Here is a 27,650-nt window from a genome sequence, read left to right on the forward strand (position 1 = left end):
TTGCAGCACTATCCAAGGAGCTTTATAGTCCCTGCCCACAAATCACATAGTAAGTATAATTAATTAAATATTTAAATTACACCAGTCTCCACATCCTCTTTTCATTCACAAATAAACAGCAGTTGAACTTGGGGGAGGAGGATGCATATGAAAGACAGGAACTAAACATATTTTACTTTATTTTTCATTGCTCTTTAAAAAAAGTTTACTTTCACAGCAAAATAACTTTCTTCAACAGACAACATCTGTGATCTTGAGATATGTCCATTAGTATCATATTTTCTAAAGCATTAACTCATAGCAGTCACCAAGGAGTCCTTTTACTGGCACAAGGGGTCAGGGGAGTGTGAGAGAAGAGCGAAAGAGAGGGGGGAATACTAGTGACATTTACTTTAGAAAGTCATAGAAGCCAAAAGGTATGTGACTACAAATAGCAGATTTTTCTTATTCAGAAATCATAAAATCATAGAATGGCTGGAAGGGACATTAAACATAATTTATTAACAACTCTCCTGCCATTGGCAGATATGCCAAATATTAGTACTAATATAGGGGGATTTTTTTGGCTGCAAAATAAACCTGACTCCTAATGAAGGACTGTTTGTTCTGTACCAGTCAGAGAAAACTCATTTCTATCAGAGGTTAATTTTTGTAACTGATTTGATTTAGTTTAGTCAGAGGTTTATAACAATGCAATAAATTAGCAGAGCATGACTGAGAACAGTGTGATTATAGACAAATTACAAAAAAACCAAACAGAAATAAATTACTCTCCTAACTATAAAGAGATAACACATTTCATATATTAACATATTAGTATGATATCCTTTAATATGAAGGGAAGATGTAATAGTTGATGACCTCTTGGACACAGATGACAATCTTAAAGAGATAAAAAAATAAATAACACAGCTTTCAGGGTGCCAATAAGAATTATTTATCAAAGTAAGCTTAACGGGACAATATATCTATAATAGTTACTAGAAGAATAAGCACCTAATAAAAGAGACCACTTACATGAAAGTGATATTCCACTCTCAGCAGGGTAGATTCAGAGGACAGATTATTAGGCATTATGAAAAATTAATTCCTAATCATTAATCTTTAGAGCAAGGCACATTGTGTATTTTCTATTTAGAGGAAGCAAGAAAAGCATATCTACCTTTGAATATAATTCTTTTTAGGGTAGCACAGGAAAAGAAAATTGGCCAAAAAATATCTAATTTTAACAAAAATTAAAGTAATAAAAAATAAACCACATGTCAAAAGCAGGTATAAAAGTTCTTCCTCCATGAAAACTTATAGGTCTTTCAGGATACAGTATGGTGCCAGATGTTAAAATTTATCCAAGAACCTCTGGAGACAAAAAAAGCAAATATACTTTTCCCTACATCTCTCCTGTTTCGGAATCTCATTACCAGTGTTTACAGAAATGTTTTTGCTGTAAATATTATAGGTGCTACTTTAGGAAAAAACATTTGATTGCAGAAAAGTTTTTTCAGTGATGAGAAAGCTTTGATACATACAAACAATATAAAAGTAGAAAAGAAAATTAATATTTTACTTATGTGTCTGACTTGTTTGTTGATATTAGCCTTACTGTTTCATACATGTTCCTTCAATAAAAATCTCCCCAAAGCCTCTGCCTCACAGACATTTATATCTGTAAATAGTTTCTTTGAATAAAGTCATCCATTAGCAAAATTGGGAAGATAAATTCAGGTACTGAAAAAATTAAGTTCTTGCATGTTCATATTGAGCTCAGTTTCTGCTGAACATCATAAATTGCTCAAAGTTATATTATGGTCTTTGAGAGAACTAAATATGGGTCCCTCCAGAAGCAATGTGACTTCTAATTACAGAATGATGCATTTGCATTGCACCTCTGGAAAGACTTTAGCTTAATAGAAGCAAAAAGATAGCAAATGAATTCTGATTTTCTTTGTGGCAAATTAGCATGTTAGGAAGACGTTATATGTCTTAAAAATAGAAGTTTTTTCAGAGTGGATATGGGGTAAGAGTTGTGTACACAGTCAAGTTTGTGTGTTAAATGTATCTCAGAAAACTGGAATTCAGAAAACTGACCATAACACATATACATGAGCAATTGTTTTCAGTAACAACAGTGGAAACATTGTAGCAATGATTAGTGGATTTCAAGGGACAGAAAAGGATTTTTTAACTGCTATCAACATAATGATTTTGACTTTTAACATAAAAGGCAGGAGTTTTTTTACCACTCTTGTTCTACTAAGCACCTACATGGAAGGTGCCCTGTAGAGCCTGAGCACAGATCAATGACCTCTTTATATTATTTATATGTCCTGGGGTATGTTTTTCTGTAGACAGTCAGACACAAATTAATTTTTTAATAATACATGCAGATATTAAGGATACTTTTAATCTAAGATATAGTAAACATGTGGAAAATTTCCAACATGCACAGTTGCTGTGACATTAGCTTTGCCATGAAAGCTTTCCTTGGTTCATTCCAAGACAGATTCTACTAAAATTCAATTCTACAGTCTATTGCTAAATATTTGGTTTACAATATACACTATCAGGTTAAAAGATGCACTCAGAAGTCACTACTACTCTTCCACCCACAAAATTTCATATTAAAACTGTAATTCGCATCTAATTACAGAGACAAAAGTATTTAAATAAGCTAGAGAACCAGTGAGTAGGTTGAAGTCTTGAGATTTTCTAAGAAAATTAGTTTGGCTGTGACCCAGGTGACACCAACATCCAGTCCCATTTTGTCCTTTTCTGTACTGTCATTTCACAATTTCATGACTTTATCTTCATATTCAAAGTGCTTATTGCAAAACACACAGAGTGCTAATCAAGTTTAGACATCCTGTGGTGGTCTGAAAGTGTTAACATTGCCTCTCTGAGTAGCAATGCATGACCATCGGTTGTACTGGATCCTCCCTTGGATAAAGACCAGTAGACTTCCGTGGTAAGAAAAATGGCAGGGTTAGGTGGAAAAGACCAAGACCATCTTATATATACTTTACTAGAAAGCAGTACTGGTTGAGAAGTCATAAAGAATTAATCATGTTTGATTTCCATAATAAGCTACATTTTGGATCTTGTGGTTTATTAAGAGGAAACATTAACAGTACGTGAAGTTATTTCACTGATTAAATTCTGCTTGAGATGGATAGTATTCTGACTACTGTAGAAAAGAAAGAAAATATTTTCTATAAAAGATCTACATCTTCTTTCAGTTCATTTTTCAGTTTGTGTTATTTGACAAATCCCTCCAGACAACAGATATATTAGATCATGGATGAGAATAGCTCCTAATCAAGAGAGCTGAAGATCAACACAATGCAAATGCATACAATAGCAAAAGGTGTCTATATGCAGTCATTATGGATAAGCCAGCAGAGATCTAAATAGAAGACTATGAAATGTTATTTTCTCATCCAGAAGTAAATACCTTATTTTATCAGATAAGTGGTTTTCTAGGTACTCATTATAACTTGAGTACAAGCTGAGGTTACTGGGCTTAACAGAGTGTACAGTATGTATTTAGTTATAAGAGATACTTACATACTACTAGCAGATATGAAATATGTGGGAAACCTGTATAGTTCTGAAAGCTGTTATGAGGTGAAGCTGGGATAGCTTTCACTGTCTGAACTGGCACTGAGGATCATCAGAGACCTCCACTGACTTTGATAAGAAGTAAAGACACTAGAAGGACCTGTAGAAATCTGTGCTGCAGACACATGAATTGAGGTGATTGAATCTGGGTTTAGTCTGATCCAAAATATAACTTCACCCTGAGACTTTTCCTGAAAACCCACTCTTCTACTCCTATTGCCACTCCTGTGACTGAAACAAGCTTGTTTGGGAAACTGACCCAGATTTTTATCCTGCTTTCTTTGTCCCCCTTCTTTTTACTGGGATAGTTTGGGGTAGCACTGCATGGTCAGAAGTCAGATGAGAGGACAGGACCATGGAAGCTGTGAATTTATGAGCCGTCAATACAGGTGAGTTGGTTCAGTTTCTTGCTGTACTTAAAGGAAGGCTGTCACAGACATGTCACAGAACTGCACCTGACCTCTTTCAGCTACACATAGCTCCTCTCAGATGTGCTTTTTGTGTTTCCTCATCTTTGGCTTTAGACTCCTCACTCCCAGACAGGAGGTTTCCAATATTTTGCCTGTCAATGAACAGAAAAATGGTTTAATAAGTGTGTGCAAATATGAATGTGCATTTCTTTGTCCCCCTCTGGAAAACTCACCTTTTTTTCCTGCAAGTACACAGTTCATATGTCCTTTTTTTCAAACTCCTCCCATTAGTTAAACACACATAGACCCAATAGCAAACCTAATTTGAATTTAATTTGTAATTTTTTACAGACATAGTACAAGGCTTATGTAGGCAAAAAATTAATAGTGTTCTGCAAATCCTGAAGGAAAGTTGTTTAGCTCAAATATGGGCTTGGCCTACATTACTTCAATATTTTTTTTTCATATTGACTGTTTTCCCACTCCACTAGATATCATTCTCATTTTTCTTTGCATTTTTTTCTATTTTATTTAAAGAAATAAAAACTTAGCTAAACTTAATTAAAATAAAATTTTAAATACTAAAGGTATTGTAATGAGTGTATTTCCAATTTTCTGGAATTATTCTTATCTGTAAATATTTATCAAAAATTTATTGAAGCTCAATAACATGTTTAGAATTCCAGTTCTGCTTTCCAATATAAGTAGAGCTCCAAATTTAACATCTTGCAGGAGCTGCTGCATGAATTTCTATTAACATTTATAGTATTTCTGGTAACACTTAAAGTATTGTTTTACATTAGTTAAAATTCACAGCAACATTTTCATAATATCTAAATATTTTGCCAACATGATGATGAAATAATACACTCTTGCATAAGGATCAGTGAAATTTTTTAGATGACACTTTTTCCCAAGAGATTTAGAGTTAACTACTACAATGAAACTACATTTTTCTTAAGAAAGAACACATTTTTCAGAATTAAGATAACATGTTCTTAAATATATTCCTTGAATGGCAACTTTTCTAATTAGATCTATTGTACCAGAGCTGAAGTTGGTAAACCTGAGCACTGGCAAGAAGCAAAAGAATTTTAATGATATCAGAAATCCTAATTTGGCTAAGAACATCAACAAAAAGAGGTGAAAGATATTTTGGACAAGTGAGAGACCTTATATACAACTACAACTCTAGAAAACAAAACTCTTAAAGAAACCATCTAACTTCTGCATCACTACTTGTTCTGAGAAAAAAGAAACAATGCCATATTTTGGTCTCTCATTTTTTTCCTTAAACTGGAAGAATTAGTGTGCCTTACAAAGTATTTTTTCGATGTATATAGCAACAGCACCTTTGCCTTTCTTTGGGATTGTAGGCAGTATTGACCTGTAAGCAAAAATGCAACTGGAACTTTAGTTTGAATGCTTTAACTTTTGATATTTAATTTTACATATACTATTTTTCTCTGACAAAAAACAAATGTCCTTGGTTTTGGAGTAAAATTGTTTATTGAGTTTTATATCCAAATTTTTCAAAGATGTGAAAGAGCAGAGAAAATCTAGTTCATAGGTAATGTGATTTATAAATTATTAGCTTATTATTTGTTTCACATTTGTTAGCCATTCTCTCCTCATAATCTCCACATATGCCCAATCTTCCTCAGAAACATTTATGGCACATTGAAGAAAAAGTCACAGTAGGAAATCTGTTGTATGATGAAACATTATATTTGAAACCTGGCTGCACAATGAACTATAGTGCAGGGTTGTAATGGTAGTAGAGAACAATTAATTTTTTAGTTAATAATACTGGTTATAGCTGAGAAACCTTCTCATTACATTTCTTTTTCAGGTGCTAGTAACTTTGTGGAATGAAAGCCCTTTGGGCTAAGCCTGTACTTGGTTCCTGTTCTTTTTCAGTTCTTTCATTTTATTGATAATCATTTACTATTAACAGTACATTGAACCATCAGTACATTACATATGCTCACAGTGCTTTTGATTTCCTTTTCTAGTTTTTACTAGATTTCTGGAGTTACACATTTTGGGCAGCACTGAGCACCACATACAAAAATGCAGTAAGTACCATTTAGGTGCATCACTGTGTCAGCTAACCCACCAATTGACCCTATCTCATCCTTGCTACTTTTATGTTCACTTAGTACCCCTAGTTAGTCACTAGGGGTCCTATTACCACTTATTAGTCACTCTTAGCAAACAGTTGTTCAAACATAAGCTTCTAGATCCACCTTATTAATCTGATTCAGCCTGGCCTCTACCTGCTGCTCCAGATGGGCAGAAGTCTCTATAAATCCTATGTCATATGAGCTATGCAGATGTCTCAACTTGCCTTCATATGGAATTCTGGTTCATGTACTCCACATCTAATCAGCCAATAAACTTCCAGGGTGAACAAGCCCCACTCTCCCAGCTTCTCAGCCTTTCCTCAAGAAGCAAGAGTTCCAGCCCTTGATGGCCATCCTCTGAGCTCACTTCAGTTTATAGCTGTCTTTTCTGTATTGGGAAGGGCAAAATTGGGTTCATTATTCTGCATATTTTCTCTATTTATTAGAGAAGAATAATCACTTCCTGCAAATACCAGTGATTTTTCTAACACAGTGTGCCATAGACTTCATTCCTGGGAGGAGGCAGGGCTCACTTATGTTCAGTTTGCTGTTCATTGGGGTACCCAGGCATTTTTTAGTAAGCCTGCTCCCAAGTTAGTCAGTCAGCTTAACTCTAATAATTCACCTAGTTAGACCATAACATGGTTTAAATCAAAAGTTGCTTTCAAAGGTCGTGCTAACATCAAGGTAGATTATATTCAGAGACTGAAATGTTAAGAGTTAATGATTCAAACAATTGGCCATTGGCAAAAGCATCACAGTGTTTTGCTGAGGTTTGCACCCCCCAGCTGAAGGGGAGGAAGAGAGCAGGGTGTGTGGTGGTGAAAGCTCTGACCTGCATGAGAGCAGCCCAGGTGCTGATGGTATGAACCAGAGGATGACCATGCCAAACCAACCTGTTTAGCAAGGAGCTGGGGTTTAAACCAGATAAGAAGCAGATAAGCTGATAAGAAGCAGCAGATAAGCTGATAAGAAGCAGATCCTGCTAGGTGCAATAATGTTTTTTCTGTCATGCCAATGTCCCTCCTTACACAACTGGCTCAGGTGTGAAACTGTTCTCTGACACCCAGGAGAATTTTTGGGACATTTGCCTATAGTCCTGAAGGTGTTCATCCCTTCTGATGAGTGGTACCTGGCTCATGTTGTCACACTCGTCTTAGAAGGTGTGAAAAAACATCAAAGTACCCCCAGACCCATTTCTGGGGCCTTTCCCCAGAGCAAATGGTTCACAGTGCCGCAACAGTGTACAACTCTCCCACCTGAACCTGACAATTAATACACCTGACTAACCCATTGGACTTTCTATTTTGTGGGAAGATCAAGACAGAAACTATCACTTTGACAAACAGACCTGATTGTAAGTTTCTTCACTGGATTGACAGGTGGTGACATCTTTCTACTCTCATTCTTCCTTACACTTTCTTTCTTTATAAATTTTCTAAAGTGTTATGTTTACATCTTATATTGCTATATGTCTATAAATAAATGAGCAGGTACATTTATTCTTTCTGTTCCAACCAAATTGTTTTGAAATAAACCTGCCATATATATATTTATAAATATCAGCCATTTAGGGTCATTTCACTCTAATCCAGTCAAAGGATTCTATCATTAAAAAGAACTTCAGTTATCCTGCCTTCAGGGGTGGGTCATAACACTACTCTCCCCTCACACAAACACCTCAGGGTTCTGTTTAAGGGCTCTACTTCAAACTGTGTGTGCAACAAGTTGTATCTTTACAGAAGCAATGATGGCCAGTTTGAAAATGAGACATTGTTTCACAGTGGTTATTATCAATATCATTATAATTTCTCTTCTTCAAAATTGTTCAGTGCATTTATTTATATATCTGAGCTCTAAATCAGATTTCAGAATATACATACTCAAAAGTAACCTTAATACAGAATCAGTTCTTCAGAATGCAAATTGTCTAACCCTAGAGGTTCAAAACTGAATTTTAAGCAGAGGGCCAAATTAATCTTTAATGTAATTTCACTCATGTCAGTATGCATAACATCAACTATTAATTTGACCTAATTTATTAGGAAGACTGTGGGCAGATTATAAATGCTACTGAGTTTGCACTCTGTATAAAAATGCATTATTTATGATCATGAAGCTGAGTGATTTTTATTTGTGGCTAAAGTAATTTCGTTAAAATCTACATTCTTGTCTTTAAAAAAAAAGAAAAAAGGAAAAATATTTAATTTATAATGACCCCGTATCAGCAGAGCACTTAAAAATAGAGTTCAGGCTGAAGGCTTAAATATTTTTCTCTGTCAGGCCCAATGATTGTTTAAAATTTGGATTGTCTAACTCTTTTTTCTTTTTTATAATATTTCTATCAAGTCTCCATGTAAAGAAAGAGTGCTAATCCACAAGCAAAGAAGTAAGGCTAATCTAAAACAGGGAAATTAACCAAAATGAAAAATCTATTCATTTATTATCTCATAAAGATGGGTAAATATTAATTATTAATCTGGGGACTACGTGTATTTTTTTCAGAAGAGGAGTCTATAAAAAACAAGTTTCCCTAAAAAAAAAAAAAAAAAAAAATTAAAAAAAGGAATGAAGAGAAGGTAAGATTTTAGTTGCCTAACTCTGAGCAAACCCACAAATAGAAAAAAAACAAATAAATTCTGAAATATTTCGGAGAGTAATACAACAGTGACATTCAATTTCAGTTTATCTCCAAAGATATTGGCATGACTCTAGGCAAAAATCTGAAGCATCAAACAGATAAATATAAAATTTTTTTTGCCACATTACTGTAATCTTTTTCCTCATGCACAGGACTGTAACTTCCAATTCCTTTCCTTTCATTAGGGAAAAATAAATTATTGATGCACTTGTCCTGTACTGCTGAAGATTTCTGTGCCTCCATTAAGACTTTGTGTTTTGCTAAGGTAAGAATCCTATATATGAAAGTCTGAACTTTTCTCTAAATTCATGATTATTTAGGAATTCTTTTTTTATTATTTTTAGATTAGTCTTTTTAGCCTTAGAACTCTTAATTGCAGTGACAGTGATTGTCGGCTGTGAAGTTTTGTATACTCAAGGATGGAGAAGCTGCCATAGCTTTGATACACTGTCTGCTTCTTCTGCAATTCACTGATAAATCTATGCACTCAGTTTTAGGGATTTTGTCTGGTACCAATGAAGCCCTTGACTTGCAATGTCCTATATAGTCTTCATAGCACCTTCTAGCTACTGCTGCTGTTGGGACTACATGGTATTTTTCTAGATTTTCTCATGTTTGCCACACGTTTGCAACACATTTACATTCCTATACCCATTTTTCTTTCTGAGAATATCTTGAATTCACAGAGGACATAATAAATTGCCAGTCTTGTTTCAGGGACTAAATTTCTTAAAGCACAGTTTTCAGCAATTTCAGGACAAGCAGTTCTGCATTCACAGTGGACATTAGTCACCTGTGCAGCAGAATTTAGAGGATTTAATGCAGATTAATATCACAGCTTGACCTCTCCCATGTCATAAAGTTCACTCTGTAAGAAGAAAAAAAAATTAAAATAATTAAAGAAAAAGAAAAAAAGAAAAAAACCCCCATATTTTCTTCCAATTTCCATGGAGATTAAATTAAGTCACTTCCCTCTTGTATCTTTTCAAGTCACAACTCCTACATTCTCAAATGTAAACTGGCATTCACATTGCTTGTGGAATTAGATACACTCAAGGGAGAAAGCAATTTAAAGGAAGCAGCAGGTGTAATACATGACACTTTTGTATCTGACTCTGGACAGGAAAAGTTATTCAACATCCCTGAAGTGGTGAGACAGGAAGCAGCAGAAACAGATTAATTTTCTTTGTTCAGTATTTATTATGCTTTCAACCACCTTGAAATACAAACTGTAAACACTTTGATTAATGGTCTGAAAAGTTGTCTACTTTTATTGCTGCTTCAGAACAGAATCACTGTGTCCTAAGATATATTGTAACTCCTTCTAGGACTTGTTCTTTCACAGCTCAACCCAAATACCTGCTTCATGAAGAAAAATATATTTGACTATTAATTAACCCAGTCTGTCTGTCTGTTGGAGCCTTATTTAAATTTCAAGTTAAAATCAGAAAGAGGATAGTATCTATGTTCAGCAATAATATTGGACCTTGGGCACAACTGTAAGCTTAGAGCATCTTCACTCAGCTGTGAACCAGTGACTCAGACCCTAACTTCAGTTGCATTTAAACCCTCAGACTGGGTCTTCCAGTTCTACTTTCAAAGCCCACTACTCCCTCTGGGACAGCAATGTGCCAGTGTAATGCTAAAACTCCTTGTAGTTTTAGGGTGGATTTACCTAAGGCTACTCTATTTCATCTTCCTTCTGCCTGGGGCCTTTATTCTCAGGCAGCTTTTCTTTTAATATTGCTTGTCTTTTTGCTTCTTGGTGGTAAAAATATAATGTCAGTCCTGATTTGTCACTTCACAATCTTTCTAGTAACTACTAGAGCACTGAAAAACCCAAAACTCTCCATGGAATTAAAAGACAGAAAATACTTGAAAATTAGCAATAATGACCACATTTGCCTAGGCAAAGGCAGGAAAATCTAAAATTTTTCTGAATGGTAAGATAGCTTTTCTAACAATTATTTTCCTTTACCACCACCATATCTGAATACAGATTATTTTAATCTGAACCTCTGAATTCAGTCTGACAATCTGTATCACAGAAATTAGTTCAAAAACAGCAGATGGCAAATGTCCACTCTTCAGAAACAATAAAATATTTTTTATTGATTAGCACTACACTGTTAGAAACATTCACAGGGACATTTCATGTTATGTCTGTCATCTTTCTGTTTTCCTCTAGGGTATCAGATCTAAAAGCAAACAGTCAATATCAGTAGGTTTATTTTTAGTTTGTAAGTTTGTATTATGTTTTAGAAGCAGTACAATTATTGCTACATCACTGATGTCTTATAAGTTTTCAGTTCTGAACTAGCTTAGACCTATATTTTGACATAAGATTTCATTAAGTCTGAGGCTTATACCCAGAAAGAAACAAACAAAAAACAAAACCATCCCAAACCCCCTCAACCTAGTTAATTTCCTTTATTTACACAGTTTATTTCAATTACTATTATTAATATTTCAAAAAGATAATGATTAACAACCTATTTTGAACAGAGGGGTTTTACCCTTTATCCTGATTTCAGTGAAAAAATTATGTATGTGCAGCTCTGCTGATTTGACTGATTTTTTTATAATGCTTCTTTAGCTGTACTCATTATTTTAAGAAGGAGAATTCTAGATAGAACTCTTCAAAAGTAGGTTCTCATAATCTGTAGCTCTTCATACTAGAAGAAAATTTATCTTGTAAAGTAATGCCAGGTAAGACTTTGTCCTTAACAAATTAAAAGTCATGTCTCAGGAATTTAATGGGGGTCATATGCTGTTGAATATTCAAGTATGATGTATTTTGTTTGATTGATTGTTTTAAATGTGTTTTTTTTAATTGAAAAAAAGAGAATAATTTAAAGCCATATGACTATATTTCAGATGTTGATATTGCTGTGAAATTTTGACATCATTTCTATATTTACCCATAGGTTACATCATTGCAATTCTCAGTCCCATTTGTAATATTCTTTCATGTCGCTATACCACTTCATGTTCTTGGAAAGAGCCCCTTGATAAAAAATTATGAATTATATGCATGCTATTGTGATGCTCATGTTTCCCTTAGCACACACATCAAAATGGTGATTCTTATTTTAAGGTACATCATACCAAAATTCCCAGTCACAGAGAATGTACTATGATATTGCTAACTTGTTCTTCTGATTAACTTTATTGTTAAGGGGGAGAAAGATCCTGTTTTGAAGATGCCAAGCTTTAGTACAGCATACCTTGGTTTATGTTTCAATTTCATACATTAAAAGCTCCTGTCCACACTTCCATCTACTTTTGCATCTAAAGATATCAAAATTCTGATCCACAGATTACACCATCTTGTCTCTTCTGAATACAAGCAACCTTTACCTACAACAAATGATGTTCCCACACTGTTAAAATTTAATTTCAAGGACTGCAGCATGCTTTGGAGTTACAAACGTTGGTCACCATAGCAGGTAATATGCCATCACACTTTTAGAATTCAGGTCCCAAGCATGTGTCACTTCCCATTGCTTCTCTAATTGATGTGCTACCATAAATTAAGACGTCTGCATGATATCTCAAGGGTAACCTCTCTGTAGTGTGCCGAAATACTGTGTTCTCCTATGCAATGTATTTAACTGCTGCTTGACAGATTGTCTTGCTGACTAACAACCAAAACTGTAAACTTTGTGACCACTCACAAACCCTGTAGCTGTAAATTTAAACTATCTTTGCTAATGTGCCTAGAAAAAATAGCATGTTCTTGTTAAAACATCTTATTCTGATGAGAAGATGTGGTCTTACACATAAATAACCAAAAAACTTTCCCTACAGAATGTGTAAAAGAAGGAAATGCTTATTCAGTACTTAAACATCCTGTGATAGTAGTCCCTGGACAAAAATTTATGGTCTTAAATTTAAAATGTATATACAAGGTTATTTAACGTGCAATGCTACATTTCTTCTTTGTTGAAATTTAACTGTCCCTGTCACAAAGAAAAGAGAAAAAAAGCAAAAGGAAACAGCATCTTAATAGTGCACCATTGGAATAAAAAATGGAAATCTAGGCTTTATCAGCCTTTTCATTTCAATGTCATTTCAATTGTCATTAAACATCTTTTAAAGCATACATCAGAGACAATAGAATGCTTAAAACTGATTTGTATTTTTTTAGTAAAGGTGAGTACTAAAATTAAGCAAAAGGTAAATAACCTTTGATGAACATTCTTTCTTTTTATTACCAATATCAAGGGTGTACCCAGAGCTTACAAATACGAACTTACATTTCATAGAAGATTTTTCACATGTTCTGTAGATCAGTACGGACACTAAGAAAACAACAGCCTTCAAAATATACTCCACTGTCTCCATTGTTTGGAAATATTAGGTTGAAAGTTAGTCTTTGAAATCAATGACAGTGGAGAAAAAAGAATGTAAATACTCCAAAGCTCCCAATAACAGATGCTGGAAAAATAAAAACTCTGGTAACTTGGCATGGAATTGAGCAAAATCAGAGGATGGAAGATAAGGTACATATACCTCTGTTGAAGTAAACACGAAAAACATTATTTCTGTCAGTGGCACAATGTTGTGGAGAAACAATTTTGCCAAATATAATTGACATTCTTATTTAAGACTATACATTTGATTGACAATGATATTTCTCATCTAAGGCTTATTATCATTCATATGTGTAAGGCATTTTGTTTGCAAATAAGTTAGATATGCTAATAAAGAGATCATACTAGATCATCAGGAAGGTGTTAAAGTTTTACGGCCTTGAAAGAAAGTGTGTTAGTTTAATCACTACTGCCATTGTATTTACATTTTTAATTATTTTTTTCACTTTTTCACTTAGTTGATAAAACATTCCTACAAATCTTGCTTTGCCTGGGACTTTTCTTAAACCGTCACTTTCTCTGCTTAACATTGCATAACCTTGCATTGTTGCAATAATGAATTTATGCTTTCGCTCTTCCCCGATTTATAAAACTTAAAAATTATATAGAAGTTTCAATGTGAAGTTTCAATTCACATAATTTCTAGCTGTACAGTACCATAAATTTGCCTAGTAACTTTTTTTGTCTAGATTCTTTATTTGATGCTATTTCATTCCTCCATACAATATAGTAATTACAACAAACAGAAATGGAGATTATGCATACCATAGAAAAAGTAGGTTTGGGAATGAAAAACAGAACAAAAAGAATTATTTCAATAATACTTATTTCTCATTTTTGGAAATGCAGCAGTTTTTCAGTGTTATATATGATAATGTTAGGCATCTCGAGTCAATACAGAGGAAAAAACAAGGAACGCAAAATAAGTCAAGATCTAGTTCAGCACAGGAGCTCCAATATTGAATTAGTTTATTCTGAGAATGGATAACCTTTAGTAGTTTGGAATAACTGTGATAAAGTATTATAGGTACTTATTCTCTGCAAAGTACACAAATAAAGAACCATGTTATCTACACATTCTGAACTTCTAGTATGCACTACATAATATCTATGAAACTGAAGTTATCAGTAGGAACTTGTATTATTGCACAAAACATTCCAGAAAGTCATAATACTAGCATTTTTTGGAAGTAGCTTCCAGAAGTGTCAAAAGCCTTGCTGAAGTGCAGGTAAAAAATATCCACTGCCCTTCCCTCATCCATCCAGGTAGTTTTTATACCACATAAGGCAATGATGTTGGTGAAGCACAATTTACCTTTGTTGAATCCATGCTGACCACTCCTTTTGTCATCATGTCGTACATACAAAAACTGAGGATGGTACGGTCTGAATGAGGAAAAAAGTTCAGTCTAGCAAATCCTAACAATGACAAAAACTTAAATTATAAGGTAATATCTTTTGGGTCTCAGAGTTCCATGACAGAACTCTGATGTCCCTGAACCACTTTCTGAGTGGTAAGCACAGTAGTAACAGAAGATGTTGGGAATGAAAGACCTTGTGCCAAAGTATACGAGCTTCTGCAATATACTCTACACTTATAATTGCTTAGAAAATAAATAGTATATATATTCTTTTATGCTTATTCAATCACTAATAGATTGAATCTACTGAAAGACAATTATGTCTCCACTATCTGGATGTGACTGAACCTGGAAATAGATCTACATCAAGACATTGAATTCAAATATTCAACCTCAGAGATAAATAGAAAATGAACTGATACAAATTCTCTGGTTCTTTTCTAACCTTTCTTCATACAAAAACATTCTGAAACAAATTGAATTATTTTATGAAAATCTCTCATCTAAGAACATTGCCAGTTTTTCTTTGGGTTTTAAGATCATACTTGTATTTCTTGGATACACCTCTAATTGAAGGTTTAAATGTTTAAAAAGAAAACATAATTTTAAGCTTTTATGGAAACCTTTAACCTTGCTTATGTAAAGCTTCTGGTTTCTTGTCTTTCTCTTAAAGAAAAAAAATGTATTAGAGTACTAGTCCTTGATGTATTCCAACTCTAAATGTGCTGCAGCATGCTGTACTGCACAAATTGTGATAAGACTAACCTTTTGCATTAATCCATAACACTTTCTAATAGGGTAACATGCAAATGTTCTATTTGCTAGTCTTCACACCAGAATCACCCTGTAACCAGGAAATCCGATGCTGCACAACTTTAGCAGTAGACTACATTAGAAAAACCCACTTTTTGCTTAGCAACCATTTGAGAAAGTATATATATATATATATTAACATTATATACAGAAAAAGCTCTTTCAAGCCAACATTGTTAAACTACATAAAATGGTATTAAAATATACATTGTAGATTATACAATATAATTGATTATACAATATAATTTTGAACTTTTTACTTCTAGGTGAAACTGATATATATTAGCTAAAAAATAATCTATTTTTTCCTATAGTCACAAATCAGTAAAATTATTAAGTCTTCTGTAACAAAACTAGCTTGATACTATTTAACAGTGAAATTCCATACAAATATTCTAATCCACAAATGCCCACTGAAGTTTAGTATTGCAACTTTGAGATGCCTTCCAGTAGTGGAATCTCAAACTCAAGTTTAGCTCAGTGGAAGAGCTGGGAAACTTGAGCTTCATGTACTCACAGAGGCATGCAGGTGTATGACATGGTGTAAGAATGGGACACCCCAATTTAGTGCTCCTACTGAGACTCCAAACCACAAGTCACTTGGTCACTCCCTCTCCCCCTGCAGAGGGCTGGACAGAAGAACTGGAAGTGCAAAAGCTGAAGATCACAGATTGAGATAAGAACAATTTATTTGAAACAGCACTTAGATAAAAAATGAACAGTAACAGTAACAATATTAGTAAAATATGTACAAGAGAGAGGCAAGTGATTGCCAATTGCTCACCACAGAGCCTGACCTGACCGACTGCAGCCATGCCACCCCCATCCCTCCCTCCAGCTTGGAACTGGCATTATCCCACCATTCCCTCTGCCAGGCTTACTCAAACAGAAGGAACCCTGTTCCCTGGAGGACACTCCTTTTCTCCTATTCCTGGAACTATGTGAGGTGGTATAGAATAACCTTTGGGTCGTAGCCACGCCCTCTCCTTCCGCTGCAGAAATAAACTTTCTCCTGGCCAGAACCAGACCACTGTATAATGTCTGTCAGTGCTGCCCAGCCCGGCTGCCCACACATCAGCTCCAGCTCAGAAAGCATTGACAGGATGTGAGGGGGGGTGACATTACCAAACTACCAGCTGCTCCTCTATGTTCCTGAACCTCCAGCAAGGTGTTGGTACAACACTGAGCAGTTTGCAGGTGCAACACAAGTCTGTCAACCCTAGGTGGTCAACAAACCTAAATATAGGAACCATTTTTTGAAGCTACCTGGCTGACTGGGGGTTGCCTTCAGCAGAAAATGGCAAGGGTTTAAACCTCATCCTTGCATGGGAACACAGATAATAAATCCAAGTTTATCACAAACATTTCTGCTATACAATATTAAATTGATAATGGTAAAACCTAGTTTTCAATTAGCTTGATGAAAATTGTAATCATCCTGCCAAAGTGATTAATTATGTCATACTTCATTTTTGTTTATTATAGTCCATAATAATTTTAAAAAGCAGATTTATGTAATCTTTTCTGTCAGTAATGAATTGGGGACAGAGTCAGGGAGAGCACCCAAGAGAATCAGCAGTTCCACCTGAGAGACTAGGCATTACTTTTTATTCAGCTCTCTAGTTCTCACATTCATCAACCAGCAGAACTGTCAGCCATTAAAATTTGCATTTCCAGTGTTAGCTAACAAAGCAAATGGAAGAAAAACAGGGAGCACAAAAGATCAGATTTCAAAATGTATTCTACTGTGGCATGGGTTTCATTTTGTATTAGGTACTATCCTATCTTTCTAACATTTTAAGCAACATGGGTTTCTTGAATTGGATGCATGGGTCAAACACTTAACACTAGAGGGTCCCCAGGTCCCCCACAACATACCATCTGTGGAATAGCAAAGGGAGAAATTACACAATAAGTAGTAGAGTCAAAGCAAATATATCAAAAACATGACAGCTTCTTTGGTTCACTTTGATAAACTAGAGATGCTTCCAGAAAGAATTTCCATTATATGGGAGTGTTTTGGTTTGTTTGGTTGTTTTTTTTTAAGAATTGTTGAAAATCTTAGAGTGTAGTAAAGTTGAAGTTGTTATCATTTTAATGGTCTCATGGATTTGTGTGAAATTTTAATTGCTTTTTTTCTAATTACATTAAGAAAATGTAATGATTACATAAGTCATCCACAGATCCACAGGATCTTCTTTTCCTTTTTTTTTTGTGAAGCATAACAGCTGTCAAGCAAAGGCAAATGAATGGCAACATTAATATTCTTGACATGCTGCAATATTGTGATGATGAATGCCACAAAAGAGACTGTAAATAAAAAAATTAATGAAGCAGTAACATAAATGGAGGTCATGGGTGTTCTTTCCCTCTCCTTCACTGTTATTAGTGAAGCACTTAAGCATGTCCTTAGCTCTAGGTATGTGAGTAGTCCCACCAGTTATTAGTACTATTCACATGTTTAAAATTAAACATTTGCATAAGTGCTTTGCAGACTTGAAGGCTCTAAGTGAAATGATTTACCAAAACTGAACTCATCTTGGTTTTGAGAACAAAAGCACTGACATGAAAATAAGTTTCCAAGCTCTATTGCATCAGCCACTCTGACCTGCCACCTAGAAAAGCACAGATGACAGGTCGAATAATCAGCCAGAGGTCACACTGGAAGTCTTTTACTATAATCACAAAATGGCTTTTTTTTTTTCTTTTTCTGTAGACACTAACTCAAACAAAAAGTTTTCTTGACAAGGACAAGTACTGAGAAAGCAGGAACCATAGAACTGCAGGCTTTTTACTTTGGTGGCAAGAGCTGTCACTTTGTATAGGACAAGATCCAAAATGCTATGCTCCAGAGGGCAGCCCCAGAGACAGACTCCTGCCTTTTTTAAGCTTCACTGAACATTCTCTACACCCCCTTGAAATCAACAACTTCATTAAGACCTTGTTTTCATGGTAGCTTTTCATTATTATGGTAATATTTATTTCCATAACATTAACTAGCAGATATACATACCTGCTAGGGGACTGCAGACAAGACATATGTATTGCTTACCTGAGTAACTGAGCATCTCACTTAAAAATGAGAGGTCCAAAGAAATTAGAGTCTAACTAGCAAAGATGGAGACAGTGCCAAATTTCTCCCACATGGCTCTTCTGATATCTTTCATTTTCTGAGTTGTCTCAGTTCTTGAAAACTGACTGAAGTAAGAACTCATCTTTTTTTGGGTGATATTTCAGAAACATATTTTTCAATTAAAAACATAAAAGATGTCTTTGTTCTGACAGAATCTAAATGCCTACACATTGTATACATGCTCTATAAAATTCCTTAATTAAAGTGTTAACCTTTCAATATACATATCATTTTTGAGCACTGTAACAAATATTTATGAATTTTAAAAAATTACCATTAGACCAAGTGTTAAGGATCTCAAGAAAGACTATTACACGACTAGCTACAAACTAGTTGTTTTCATTGTTGCAATACACTGAATTTTCAAAAGGCTGTAAGGTGTTCCTCCTCCAAGGATCATAGTCCTGCTTGTGCTTGCTCTGTTGCACTCCTCTAGGCAAAAAAGACTTTTGGAAAATAACAAGATGGTCTTTGCAGATTTGGTGAGCCTTTGGGCTAGTTAACTGTAAAAACATGAAGGCATTGGTTGTCAGACCTTTAATGGGTGATGAATTGCATAGCTTTTACATCTGCAGTTGCTGTTCACAGCCTGAGTCAATAGTTCACTAGGAAACCTTATAAATATAATTTGGCACCTAAGATATTCTTAATATGAGCATTTGAAAAGCTAATCTGAATTGATTCATTTAAGAAAGTTACCTCAAGAAAAAATATACATGTGGAAACAAGTATTTTTAACTATATCTTGTTTCTGTTTATCCAATTAGAATACTTTGTAGCTCTGGGAAAAAAAAAAATTACTTGACTTTCAGATTTTACCTAATTTGTAAGAGGATTTTTTTCATGAGAGGCTGTTCTATTGAAAGTCAGAATGAGGTTCTTTAACATTTCATGCTCAGCTTTAATAATTTTAAGTTGAAAATTCTTGCTCTTCTTATTTTATAAAAGCATCTTATCCAATATGGCTTGATATCCCATGCCTCACATCCTACCCTAAGTCCTATTTATATACAGAACACACTTCAGCTTCAGATTTCATCATAGGACCACTATCATGAGCTCCAAGAAAAAGATGATATTCACACATTCAGCGAACAGCTGGCAGCTGATGTTTTTAAGTTGGTGATGCTTGAACTTCTCTTCTTCAGAACATCTCTGAATTAGCTCAATTTTATACTACACTGAAAGCCAAAAAAGATGTTAAAAAGAAGCATATTCACTAGGACTGACTTAAGTCATCAAAGCCCATTGAGGGATCTGACTTGAAGCAGCCGAGGTACCAGGTTCTGATTTTTGACATTACTGCTGTAGTAATTCCAGAGCTGCAAGTCTTGTGGACCAGTAGTAAACAACGATATATTATATAGAGGTTATTCAAAGACAAGATAGTTTGAAAAAATGTTTCTTTTGATCATATTCTCAAGGACCTGTTATGTACTATTTAATTAGTACTTTAAAATGGCACTTCAGCAATTTTATTTTAAATTTCTTAGGGTGATCTTTCAGCTGGAGGGGAAGTAGAAAACACATAATTTAAAAATTTTCCTCTCTACTACTGTATGCAGTAGGATTAGTCTGCAGCTATTCTATTGTTACATGTATAAGCAATCAGGCAAATTATGAGTTTAAAAATTATAAGCTTCAAAATTACAAAAATAGAGCATTTAAAAGGAAGAACAATTTATGCAATACACAGCTATTCTAGCATTCACCCCTGCCATTTTTTTGGTCTTATCTTCACTTAAAATAATGCCCCTAATATCAAGTGTCAGCAAATCTTAGATTTTAAATAAATATGTGTGAAGAAAAAAATCTAATGTGTTGGAACTTATATACTTTTATTTTGAATTTTTTTTCCAGACTACTTCTTCCCACTTCTAGTTTTTCCATTTTGTTCTGCATTTGACTTTGGAAATGATGCAGTTTGCTTTTTCTTTGCTATTCTCAAAATTTATGTTGGGTACATGCAAAATTTAAAGAAAATATACCTTTTTTTGAATCTGTGATTTCACTCTTCTGTTAATACCTAACTGCAAGATTTCATTTTTGATTAACATTCATTAAATAGATGTACTTTATGCATGTTGAGAATAAGACAGGAGAAAATTAAAAATGTACCTGGCAATGATAGAATGAACTCAAATAATATTTTAGAATTCCACCACTCAAGTCAAATATTTGTGTAGTACTTTTGTTATAATACACAAATAACTAAATAATTATTAAAGTTATAAAATAGTTTTTAAAAGATGCATGTTAGTTTTCCAGGTAACACATCTTCTATTTTTGATGATAGTAGTTAAAATGCAAAAAGCAATTTTTCTCATATGAAATAATTAAATTATAACCTTTTATTTATAGCTGTTTAAGGGTTAAAGCCAATTATTGAAATATGCTTGATTTTCTGCAAGAGAGTACTTATTAATTCTTTATTTTATTTATACTCAGATGCGCATCATAATTTAGACTACTTAGATGTAAGATTAGTGAAGATCTGATCTGAGTCTCAGTACTTCAGCAGTTTTATTCAATTAGGTAGAGAAATCTTTAAATCAAGCAACGTCAAGCCTTTAACAAATACCTACTATTTTCAGTGCTATGTTTTCTGTCAGATGAGTTTTCCAGACTTTTTTCTAGCAACAATCAAGTAAAAAATCTCTGTCAATCAAACATAAGAAAATTGGGAAAAAAAGAAGGAATGAGTTGATTGATGTAAAAAAAAGGGAAGCTCTTTTGTAATGAGATAACACAGGCTGAGTTTTAAAACTGGAAATCAAGATAAAGTAACAATTGAAGTAGACAGAAAGTTTGGAAACTCTAAGAACATCATGACATTCACACAAGTATGTAATTGGAACGAAAGGACAGTAAAGTACTTAATGTTTTTCCAGAGGCTGGTGTTGTTTTGTTGTGATTTTTTTTCATTTGTTTATTTTTCCTTGTTTCTTTGGGTTTTTTGTTTTTGTTTGTTTGTTTCTTTTTCTTACAGCCCTGATGCAGATATCATGTTTTTCTTTCCAAATCACCCCCACCTGCTGCATGGACATTAGGAAGCACTTAGACATGACCCATCCCTTAATCCAGTTCTCACACTAGTGGAAAGAAACCTCCAAATCCTTACTTCTATTTTTCCCCCTTGAAAACTCCTAGGGAGACCTTTCTTTTGTCTAAGAACCAGACAATAATTAAAGTCTGCTGAGTTGAAATTAACAGAGATAGTTTTAACACATGTAGTTCTAGAGCTTATCAGTTGCCTTGAAGTCTCACAAAATAAACGTGCCTATTCCTATTTATGAAACTGAAGCTACCACATCTTGTTTTCTGACAAATGTAACAGAATTTCAGTTGAAAGCTTTTCACACATGGACACTGCAGGGCTTTGGAGACATTTGTATCTAAACCCAAATGTTATGACTAAGAATGAAGGTAACTGATCACTAATATTCAAAAATTTCAGCTTCACCCAGCTGTTCCACCTCCTGTTTCCTGCATTATTGTATGAATGGTGTTCTTTTTTTCTTCCTTGAAGCTATGTTATATTTTTAGACTTTAATCGCATTTTCACAATGGTTATACAAATCCTTTTGACTCACTATCTCAATTTATTTTTCATTCCAATAATTAAAATTTCCTATTTTGACATTAGTACTTTCTCACAGCTCTCATACAGACTTGGGTTTAAGCACCTATTGTTTTTATCTTTCCAGTCTTTTTAAGTGTTTTTAGAAATTTATAAAGAAAATGTTTTAATACTCTTTATGATGTATGTTTATTCTTCATTTGAAGATATAAATGCCTAAGCCTTGAGTGGAGGGCAGCCATACTGTTGCTATTTTGGCACAATTTCCAGGACATTTTTGACCTGGATGACTTAGAAGCCTCTCAGGAGGTGTTTGGGTATAAGCAGTGGTTAGACTGATTGGGCTGTGTGGGTCAGAAGCCATATTATCCCTCTTTATTGATATGTACAGCTGTGATTATAAATCTATGCAGTGTGAGAGGAGGATTTACCAGAGCTGACTATTTTGACCTGTTTACACTTTCCAGTGCAAAATCCACAGGAGTCCACTGGACACCCAAAAGAGGAGATTGTATTCAAATCAACTTAATCACTACCAAGTAGAAGGAAATTAACCATTTTTCTCATTAGACCTACTGTGAGTTTCTGGTTTTTGGGCTTCCCAAATCCATAGAATATAGATATTCATGAAGATTTTAATTGGGCAATGTAAAGTGGCTGGGAAGAGGTGTGAAATCGACATTGCAATTTTATACACCATTAATCTTAAATAATATCTCTGATGACAGCCTTATAGAATATTTATAGAAACTTAATTGTAATTCAAAAGTAATCCAGTAGATAAAAGGATTGGTCTTAACTCTGTTTCCAGTCTGTGGAAAATCATATCTAAATTGTAGGATTGTAGCATAATTCAGGTTGGAATTATCTTGGGACATTATTTAGTCCCAACTTCTCGAAATAAGGTCAGCTTCAGGTCAAACCAGGTTAATTAAGTACCTTAAATGAAAATTTTGTTGGGCTTGTTTTTCAGTTGAGTTTTCCTCCTTCCCAGAAATCTTTCAACTGAGATTGAAGGAAGAAACTATTCTTTTTCATTTTCTCATAGCATTATTAGTACTTTATAAAAATAAACTACTATTTTGACATAAAGTAAAAGCAAAATATTATCTGTAATATAAAACCAAAATTCACCTTCAAAGTGTATTTCTTCATAACACTGGGTTTTCTAAAAACACCTTAATTTATTTCTCATAAATATCAGTCATTTACTGAAAGTGTTACAGTCAATACACTATGTTTTTATGAGAATTTATTTTAAGGATACCTTTTATATCAGCTAGTTGCTTGATACATTGCCTGAGGTATTCTTTTATAGTCACTTGGAAAAACGTTTTCTTCTCAAAGACATTGAGAAGAAAAAGGTAGAGGAGAAAATCTTGACCTACTGAGATACTCAGTGCAAGTACTTCAGTAAGAGAAAGTGGGAACAATGTACAGTATAAGGCTAATTCTGAATATGTCCTCAGGTACATAAAATACTGACAGAAATATTTTGAATTACATTGTTCCACTTAATGTGTATTGCTTTCAAGGACAACTGGAGATGTATTATTTGCAATTCTGTATTTGTGCTTGTAAAACAAAAAATCCCACCCAAACAAATTAACAAAAGACAAAACCAATTCTGAACCAAGAAACTGTTTGATAGAGGATCATTTTAGGGTACATAAAAAGTTCCATCCTTGTTAATATGATATCCTTACACTGCTCTTTTAGATATGTGATGCATAAAATGTGGTTTATAAATGCTTTTTGGATTTTATTTGCATTGACCCTAAGAGAGTATTAGTATTATTTAAAAAAATTAAATATAATTTTGAATTGTGTTGTCAAGTCAAATAAAGATTTCCCAAAAAAGCAAATTCACTGCAGAAGAGTTCTGTATCATACCATATAACAGTGACGCATTCACATTCATCAGTTTAGTGCTTGCATCAACTCTCTTACAGATATAAATTGATTAAAATGAAATGTCATTGAAGAAAAAGAATATTTCAAAACAGATAATTCATCATGGTTTTAAACTGTCTTGCTCTATATGGGACAAAAAAATAACATGAGTTTCTGCATGAAATTTTTATTTACTCTAATAATAGATAATAAATGGTATTCCATTTTAGATAAATTATGTTGACCTGTCAAAACTTTTTACAAAGAACAGTCCTGCTCTGGGTAGATTTAGGCAGTTCTAACAGGGCTACAAAGGCAAACCAGGACATGGTGATTTCCAGCCCTATACTTGGAGTCCTCTGTACTCCACTTTTGGATCTCTGGATAGAAGATACTCAAAAAAGCTATGTAGAAACTTGATTCCAAAATTTAGAAAAAGATTTTTCAAAATCTTGAAATAAAAATTTAGGGAAGGATGTTCCTTTAATCTTCCATTTTTCTTAGCCAAAAACAAAGGTTCTTGTACAGACCAGAAGTACAAGAAGTATTACACAAAACATAATTTACACATTTCCTGAGCTTAGGGCAGTAGAAGGCTATTCATCAGTCTTCATGTATCACAGATCCTGTATTTGCAGCAAACGTAAGATGATTCAGGAACAACAAAATTATACATCCTTGATATCATTTTAAAACAAAAAAAGATCTCGTGGACCTTGACAAAAGTTAAAATTATTATTCAATCCAAAAATATTCTTTAATGCAATAATATACAATTCAATACTCAATAATAGTTAATAAAATGGCCAGTTTCATAGGAAAGAAAAAGTGTGCCAGAGTACTGTCTTTACAACTTGGTAAACTGAGGCCAAAAAGTTGTTAAGAAATTTGCTCCAAATCACACAACAAATCATAATCAGGCAATTTAAAAAACTCAAAAAGTAATTTATTTGGGATGGGCACAGCCATGAAAATCAGAGTAGTCTCCTTCACTTGCACTAGAAGTATCTTCTCATGCTAACTTGTAAACAATGAATATATACTTTATGCTGAGGACATATAACTGCCTTAATGTCTCTAGAGGCCAGGTCCTACCAACCAGTCAGTCCCTCATAAAACATTGTTTCTACTCAAAGTGCATACACCTGTCTACTCTTCCACAAATGTCAGAATGATTACACATAGTAGTTTATTTATGTAGACCACAGGAGAAATGAACATGATCCTAAAGGATATCTTAAGGAATTAATTTGATTGCCTTAGACCCCTGAATTATTTTTCTACTGGGACTTCAGTAAGGGTCATTCTTTTCATTCTTTGGGTTCTGTGATTCTCATTTACTGAGGCTTCAGTTGAGACTTGCCCTAAAACTTAGTTAAAGCTGCCTGACCAGTGAGATATCTTAGTTGTAGATTCCTTGTTATGTATTTTTTGCAGTATAATATAATGTGACAGAGAAAAAACACTCTTGAGTTTATTTTAAAAACAAAATTAAGAAAAAACCAAATAAACAACATCAACAAAAATTTATTTGGTTTCCCTGCTGGCTAAGGCACAGGAAATCCTATGAGTTTGACTCTTTTTTCTGCCACAGAATTCACACCAGATGTTGTGAATTCATCTGTGGGTGCATTCAAAATATGAATGAGGATTTTTTTTCACTGTGATACAAATCACATTCTTTACATAAGAGGCACACAGAAAACTTACCCAGAAATGAAAGGCAACCCACCTTTGAAGAACTTATGCAGCAAAAATATGAGGACAAGCTAGCAAGGACAATATAGTTCAGTCTGAAAGATCTGAGAGGAGCACTGTGAAGGGCTTTAATCAGTGTGGTTCTGGTCACTATACAGTCTGCAGGGAAAAGACTTGAATGCAATGCCTCATTTTCCTGCCAGAGAAGACAGCTGGCTCACTCAGGAGTAGAATCTGAACATCAGCTGACATATCAGAATATGGGCGACTGGGGCTTGGGTCTGAAGGAAAACTGGAACCCACATTAGTATAAACATGTAGCAGCTGTGCAATCAGCTCTAGCGTAGGTTAAATTCTCCATAAAATTTGCAACTGTGTAAGTTTCTGCAGTTGAATAATTTTGGCTGTGAATTTCTTCTCCCTCCTTTTCACACTGAAAGAAGAGAAGGTCTGAAGATTGCACAAAATGTGAACTCCTAAAGTAATTGCCTAAAGCGATTCACTGGGTAAAAAATGCAAATAATTTGGCTATGTCACTAGAGCTTTTAAGACAAATTACAGAGACTTTCAATGAAGAGAAAAAACCTAAAAGAACAATATTGAAAGAATATTAATGAGAGTAAGTGCCTGAAACAACAGAGGTATTCACAATGATATAAAATAAAAGTTTAACTGTAATCAATGAGAGAAAAAGATCTTATATTTCTACAACTTGGAGCAGACTTTTTTTAATTGAGTAAATTAGGAAGTATATATTTTTGCCTTAGAAACTAGGCAGAAATTTGGGGAGAGTGTGCAAAACCAGACTACCCTCTTTAGCTACTTAATCTGAAAAATACTTTAAAACAATCAGTCCTCAAACTTCACATAAGCACTTCAAACACAAGCACAAACATTCATAAATACTAAAGATAGTGAAAATAACATAGAAAAGCTCTCTTATGTTCTCAGTTTAACAGTATTTTTGAGAAGTTATCAGGAAATTGACCTATTAAAGGCTAAAAAATTATTCATAGAGCCTCATCAGAAGATATTCCTGTCCTCTCCTTAGTCACAAGTCCTGTTACATGGCAAATTTAATGCAAGGAATATCAATTCCCTCAGAACTTAGTTTCTTGCATTCACAAGATTTACCTGCATTAAATGTAAGTAAAGTATCAGTGTGTTATGTTGGACAATGTAATGAAAACTGCATTATTGAGACCAATCATATCATGGCAGAGATGTGGTATGGAAATATTGTTGTAGCACTGAATGACTTTTCCATAGCTGAAATTTTGCAGATGTGAATAAATTTATAGGCAGAAATGTAGAGAGAAAACACACATACTCTTCTAATATAAATCAGTGTTGTTGACGGCTCACTTGGAATTGTTACTAGTTAAAGAGTTTCCACAATAAAGGAGTCATTCTTTAGAGAGGTGTCAGTTCAGAAGAGAAAGAAAGAAAGAAATAAGAAATGGATTATAATGGGATGCTCTAGCAAGGTAATTACTAAGGGATACTTTGTGAGCTGAAAGCCAAATGAGATGATTTAGCACTATTCAGTATTAGTAGCTGTGATAACCTCACTCTAAATTTGTCACTGGTGAAATAAACCTTTTGCAGCCTAATCTTCCTCCTCCATGTTTTTGTGCGGTTTCAGTGTTTATGTTTTTGAGGTTTTTTTCCTAATACTAATACTAATGTTTAATCCTCCCCCTCTAATAAAAGGATATCTCTACAAACAAAGCACAAGCTCTGACTAAGCCTAATAAGACTGTCAGTGACAGCAGCTCATCTCTAAAATTGGATGCAAAAAAAAGCAATAGGACTCTTTAAAACTCCAAGTAATATGATTATACTTCAACAAATTAGGGTAAATGCATGGTTGACTCTTCTCTGACATCATTACTAGCTGTTCCATGGAAGACTTTGGTCCATGCTCACTGTGTTAGTATTGACAATTCCTTAGTACTTCTTTCCTCCAGACTGACTAGAGTTGCTCTTGTAAGTAGCAATTCA

The sequence above is a fragment of the Lonchura striata genome, chromosome 1 (assembly GCF_050655825.1).
Source record: "Lonchura striata isolate lonStrDom1 chromosome 1, ASM5065582v1, whole genome shotgun sequence".
In the NCBI taxonomy this organism is placed as follows: Eukaryota; Metazoa; Chordata; class Aves; order Passeriformes; family Estrildidae; genus Lonchura; species Lonchura striata.